Source organism: Chrysochloris asiatica, unplaced genomic scaffold (genome assembly GCF_000296735.1).
Source record: "Chrysochloris asiatica unplaced genomic scaffold, ChrAsi1.0 scaffold00169, whole genome shotgun sequence".
Classification (NCBI taxonomy): Eukaryota; Metazoa; Chordata; class Mammalia; order Afrosoricida; family Chrysochloridae; genus Chrysochloris; species Chrysochloris asiatica.
The window spans coordinates 2625468-2632274 of NW_006408687.1; positions in this window are offsets into that span (position 1 = coordinate 2625468).

Sequence of the window (6807 nt, forward strand, 5' to 3'; positions counted from 1 at the left end):
GGAGAAAGATGAGGCATTCTACTCCCGTAAAGATTTGCACCCTCGGAAACCCTGTGCAGGGTCGCTATGGGTCGGAACCGACTCGACAACACATAACAACAACAACATAGAATAAGTACTTGACCGCAAGGTCAGTTTGAACTTCAAAGTTGGTGGTTAAAACTCAGCAGCCACCCGTCGGAAACCCTATGTAGGGTCGCTATGAGTCAGAACTGATTTGACGTCATTTAACAATAACAAGGAAGAAGGTGTGTCTTGCATTCATTTTCATATATGGCTTGAAAAGGGTGGTAGAATTCTTCCCCACCCCCCCCCACCCCGTATGGATATCTAGTTATTTCAGCAAGATTTGTTAAAAAAGCCTTTCCTTGGGTTGACTTTATAATTTAGTCAAAACTAAATTAACTGCCTAAGTTTAGGTGAAAAAAGATTTTATTGAACTATTTGAATACTCATTGAACAGGTATTCACTTATGACCTTCTGTACTAAACACTGGGGAAATACAAAGTCCTCCCCTGAAGTTTCAATCAAGATACTACAGATCATGCTCACACTTAATTTACAGGACAGTTGGGAGCACATGTTCATTGCTGTTAGGTGCTGTTGAATGGATTCTGACTCATAGTGTATATTGATGTTGTTAAGTGCCATCCAGTCAGTTCCAACTCATAGGACCCTGTATAGGGTTTCCAAGGAGCAGCTGGTGGGTTTGAACTGCCAATCTTGTGGTTTGAAGTTCAGTGCTGATCCTATAGGGCTACACCTGGAATTGCAATAAAGCCCACTATCTTGTGGGGGGGTGGCAAAATAAGGGTGTCTTGGCCATATATATAAAGGGCATGCACTGAAGATTTGGAGAGAAAAGAACATGGAAGTCTTCCTAAAGCAATAAGCATCTAACTGGAAGCTGAATACAAGGTAGTCAGTCAAAGAATGGGAAAAAATTCTTCCAGGAGGAAAGATAACAAAAACCATTTAAGGAATTAAAAAAAAAAAAAAAAGTTTGAAAGCCTAAACTTAGCTTAGCATAGTGCTTTGCATATGTTATTTTAGTTATTTCAAAACAACATATTCAGGTAGTCCTGTTTTGTAGACAAATAAACTGAGGTAAGAAAAGATTACCTAAGTAACTTCTCAAAGTCATATACATAGTAACTAGGAAAATGGAATCCTGGTGTAGTGCTTTAGGATAAGCACTAGACTACTAACCACAAGGTTGGTGATTTAAATCCACCAGCTGCTCCTTGGAAACACTATACAGGGTCACTAAGAATCGGAGCTGATTCAATGGTACTTGACAACAACATAGAAAAATCAGAATTTAAATCCAAGCTGTCTTATTCCAGATGTCAGGCATTTAATTAAATTCCAAATCAAACTCACTTCTATCAAGTTGATTCCAACTCACAGTAACTCTCTTTAGGGTTTTTGAGACTGTAAATCTTTATGGGAACAGACAGACTCTTCTTTCTCCTGAGATGCCACTGATGGGTTTGCTCTGCTCACCCTGTGGTTAGCAGTCCAATGCTTATCCTACAGCACTACCAGGGTTTCTTAGGCTCTTAATTGTTGTTGTTGCCATGTGTCACTGAGTTAGTTCTGACTCATAGCATCCATGTCTAGGGATTCAGAGGAGTGGCTTCTGAGTTTGAACCACTGACTTTATGGTTTATCCTACAGTGCCACACCAGGACTCCAGGGTCTAAATTACCACTCAGTGAAGAACTCTTGGGGTCCTGGTATGGCACTGTGGTATAAATCACTGGATCTCAATGTTGGTTTGAGCCATAGGCTAGTGGTTCAAACTCACCAGTGGTCTCTTGGACACACTGTACAGAGTCACTATGAGTTGGAACTGACTTGACTACACATCACCACCTGCCATGTATTAACTTTGGTGAAGGGGAAGGTAACCTACAGTGAGAAGAAGCTCAGCACAAAATGATCAAGGCAAAGGAAGACGCTGGGAGAATTGTAAGACTTAAAGGCAGCAGAGGTAAATATTATTATGTACACAATCCTGTAATAACTGTAGTTCAATACTACAACAATACTATAAATAATAATGATAGTGGATACATAGATAGACACTCAACTGAACAGGTATGGGAGGGAAAATGGGACTATCCCCACTAATATATATAATTTTGACAGAGAAAGTTTGGACATATGCATTTACATGTGCTGCAAATATATGCATAAATATAGTAGAGCATACAGGAGTCAAAGTTTGAAAACTTTTTGGCCATAATCAAACACCTTGAGAATGAGTCTCTAGGCCTAGGGACATAGAACCATGGTTTCAATGGAAATCAAGGTCAATTGGCCTAATGTATACCACAAAAACAAAATTTTTGCTTTGGTGAATGGTGGTGGTGGTGTGCTATGGAGTTGGTTCTGACTCATAGAGACCCTGCATAGGGTTTCCAAGGCTGTAAATCTTTACAGGAGCAGAAAGCCTCATCTTTCTCCCACAGAACAGCTGGCAGTTTCGAACTGCTGACTTTGCCATTAGCAGCACAACTCATAACCATTGCGCTACCAGAGCTCTTTTATTTGGTGAGTATTGACTCTTATAAGGTCCATCTATGGTGCAACTATTCGTCTCTCCACATCCTGAGCAAAGAAAGGAAATGAAAATTAAAAACACCTGGAAGCAATCAGTCCATAGGATTAATGGAACAGATACACCTCAGCCTCTACAACCCTGAGACGAGAACTAGATGGTGCTTGGCTAACATTGGAAGGTGATCACAATAGGGGATTCAGGAGAGACTGGAAGAAATATAGAACAAGCCTCCAAATCATAAAAAAGACAAAATTCACTTGTTGTATGGAAACTAATGGAACCCCTAGGATGAAGGCCCTTTTGCTGTTGTTGTTATGTGCCATGGAGTTGGTTCTGACTCATAGCAACCTTGTACGGGTTTCCAAGGCTGTAGAACTTTGCAGGAGCAGAAAGCCTCATCTTTCTCCCATGGAACACTTGGTAGTTTTGAACTGCTGACCTTGCAGTTTGCAGCCTGATTCGTAACCACTACGCTGTGGAGAGCCATGTCTGACCTCCTCTGACTTTACAAGGTGAATCAAACTCAACATCAAATCAAGGTTGATTCTTGAGGTGGAGGTCTGATATGCGTCTACCCTCCAACCTTCTTTAGTAATTCTGGCACCAACCATCCCTCCCAAGGCACTCTCTGTTTTTCGGCTGTGTTCAAAATTTCATTACAATGGCCACACAGACAATAATCATAATTATGGAGTTTATTAGGGAAGTTACAAGGCTATTGTAGGATAGGCACTGGATTGCTAAATACTATGTCAAGAGTTCAAACCCACCATTGGAAACTAAGCTTCTATTGAATCAAAATTAACTACACAGCACTTAGTAACAATAGATTACAATTCAGGATCAGAAATGCTCAGGATACAGTTTTTCCAATCAGGATTACCTCTTCTCAGCTGTGTCTGCAGGCAAGCCTCTCTCTGATCCTTAAATTTTCATGCATATGGACCTTCCCCTCTGCCCTGCTCACTCAAATGTCACAAAGCTACTGCCACTCAAATGTTACTGCCACTTCTCTGCCACCTTTCTGGTATCATAGACCTCTGTCCCCTGTATTAAGGAGGTTCAGTGCAGGGATATTGGTGTCCAGATATGTGCTCTCTTCCATGATGGCAATGAGGTCCCCTTGTTCCTGTTTCTGAGATGGCTTATTTTATACCCAGTGTGAATATAAAATTGACCAATCCCCATATTAGAGTCCCATATAGCCTATTTGCATAATTCCATTCAGTCATTTGGTGGGAGTTATAAAGACTATGGGCTAGGTGAGCCATATCAAATAATTCACTATGTCACAGTCCCCGTTCAAGCCTGGAACTGAACTCTAGCACATGGCCCAACTTTCAGTCAATCAACTGAAGGTCTACAAGGTGAATAACACCAGAGACTTACATACTCCTTAGAACAATCAATCATACAATATTAAAATGGAAACATTTGTCCAGATACAGAGTTTAGAAGGTAAGAAGTGTTAGGAAAAAATGATCAATGAAAACAAGAAATACCAGGAGGAAATGGGATACATGATATTTTTGTAGGCTTTGCAATCAATGGCATGAAACAAAACATGTACATATTATTGAATGAAAAACTGATATGCTTTTCAAACTTTCACCCAAATTATAGTTATATGAAAATTATAGTTATATGAAAAAGGAATCCAGGGGTTTTGTTTTTCTTCTTGATTTTTGGTCATCTCCATCAACATTAACCGAAAGCTTAAGCTTCCTTTTTATTAGTATCAAAATAATTTTAGAAATAAAAATACTGCAAATGTCACAGAATCCTATGCCTGTCTAGACTGACAACAAATTTAAACCAGAGTTAAGTAAATATAAGATTATCTGGGTTTTATATATTCTCATTCCTCTTATTCACTGTTTGAGAGTGTAATGAAAGTTCTACTTTTAAAGGATCAGATGGTCTATCTAGCACAAGACTATATACATCTCAGTCCACAGTAGGAAAAAGAAACCATTTCACAGTACATGAGACCCCAAGTTATCAAGAGTCAAACGTAATAAACTAAGAATAGAGTGTAACTCATTTTTAAGTCGGTGTTAGCTTGAGAGTGCTGACAACAGGGAAAACAAACAGTCAACAAAATGGTTATGACTCAGATGGTATGTTTATAGAAAGCAAAGTCTGGCTCTTACATTGTGAGCTGTGTAGTTCCTTCTTATGCTGAGTTCCATTTGAAATCAATGAAGGCTTTGTGATGAGAATGTGTGAGAACATGTGTAGAAGAAAACAATAAATGTAATGGTAAGTGGTTTACGTATCAATCATTTGGGAAATAAAAACATCATTATATCTGATTAGGAATCTATCTCCAATGATTTTCTAGTGTCATTTAGCTGACAACCAATTATACCAAAGCTAGAAAGTGGACATCCACATGTTCTGTGTTTTAGATTTCCTTTTTATCACACATATATGTATTATTTTATTATTATTTTTAATTTTTGCATGTAAGTTAGAAATGTTCTTTTGTTCATATAAAATATTTGATTTTAAAAAGTAGAAAATATGCATCATAAAACATTTCTTACTTACAGATGCATCAAAAACTTTTAATTCTGCCCTTCCACATTTCACTATTTTCATTATTAAACTTTTCTTATAATATCATAAGTTTTTGTTAAGTACCGTGGAGTTGATTCCAACTAATAGTGACCCTGCACAGGGTTTCCAAGGCTATAAATCTTTACAGGAGCAGAACACCTATCTTTCTTCCGCGGAACCACTGGTAGTTTCGAACTGCTGACCTTGAAGTTGGCAGCCCTACTCCTAACTACTACTCTATCAGAGCTCCTTAATACGATAAGTACTGGACTACAAACCACAAGGCCAGCAATTTGAGCCCACTAACGTGTGGAAGAAAGATGAGGTTTTCTGCTCCACCAAAGACTGACAACTTCAGAAACCTTTCACAGGGTTGCTATGAGTAGGAACCGACTTGATGACACTTAACAACAACTACAACTATCATCACAATAAAAGATGATTTTAAATTATTTACAAGTGAAATATTTACATTTACTTTCATCTGAAGGTATTAATAGTTCATATTAGAAAAGAATGTCCATCTTCTACTTGATTTTAAAATAATTTCTAAATTTTATAACCATGTGCCTTAAGAAAAATCTCTAGAAACTTTAGAGGTAAGTTAAAGGGGTACTTAATGGTACAAGAGTCAGACTGATGTTGAACTTCTCAGTAGAGTATCTAACACTGAACATTAGGAAACAATGAAGCAATGACTATACTCTTCTGAATGGAGTTATTTTAAAACTAGATGTGATACACAGATAAACTATCAATGAAATGTGAGAAAAAGGCATGTTGAGATGCATAAAATCTCTGACAACTAAGAGCCTACACACTCCATGCTAAAAAATTTTAAGAAGATAATGTAACCAAAACCCACTGTCATTAATTTGATTCAGATTCATATCATTATCATCCCATGAATTTGTTGGAGCATCCACCTCTAAGGTTCCTGTTGTTCTATATGCATGTAACTCTCTTAGACGCAGGCCTTTACAAATGCTGTTCCTTTTGCATCTAGTAGCTTTCCTTCCTTCCAGAGAAAGAGAAAGGGTAGCGGGCGGCTAGAAAGCTCTTTTGAGATGGGCTGATAGATAGACTGAGATGCTTGGAAGATAAACCTTTAAGCAGCAAAATGTAAATGATATTTCCTTCTCCACAGGCTCCTTGTATGGTGCTTTAAGCTAAGCACTGGACTATAAACTGCAAAGTCGGTGCTTCTGCTTCTCAGACACCCTATACAAGGTCACTGCATTGGGTTAATACTCTGAACTGCAAAGTCAGTTTGAACTGCAAGGTCGAAGAGTCAAGCTCACCAGCTGCTCCTTGGCAATTCTATACAAGGTAGCTATGGGTTGGAACCCACTTGACAGCACTTAACAACAACAACAAACGAGTCAGAAAAGACAGGCCAATGCTTAACAACAGCAACAGCAACATCATGATAATGTTGTAAATGCTATTTCTTCATTTCCAATGCTTAAATCACAAAAGGCACTAATTATAGTTAACAAAAGAATGTTAAAGTTTCAAAGTAGGATAATGTTCATGTAATAAACTGGCAATTTTGAAGGAGATTTGGAAGTGACAGTGACTAAGTTGGAAAATTGTTGTTGTTTATTGCATTTCTAAGGAGCAGCTGGTGAGCTTGACTCATTGACCTTGCAGTTCAAACCAACCTTGTAGTCCA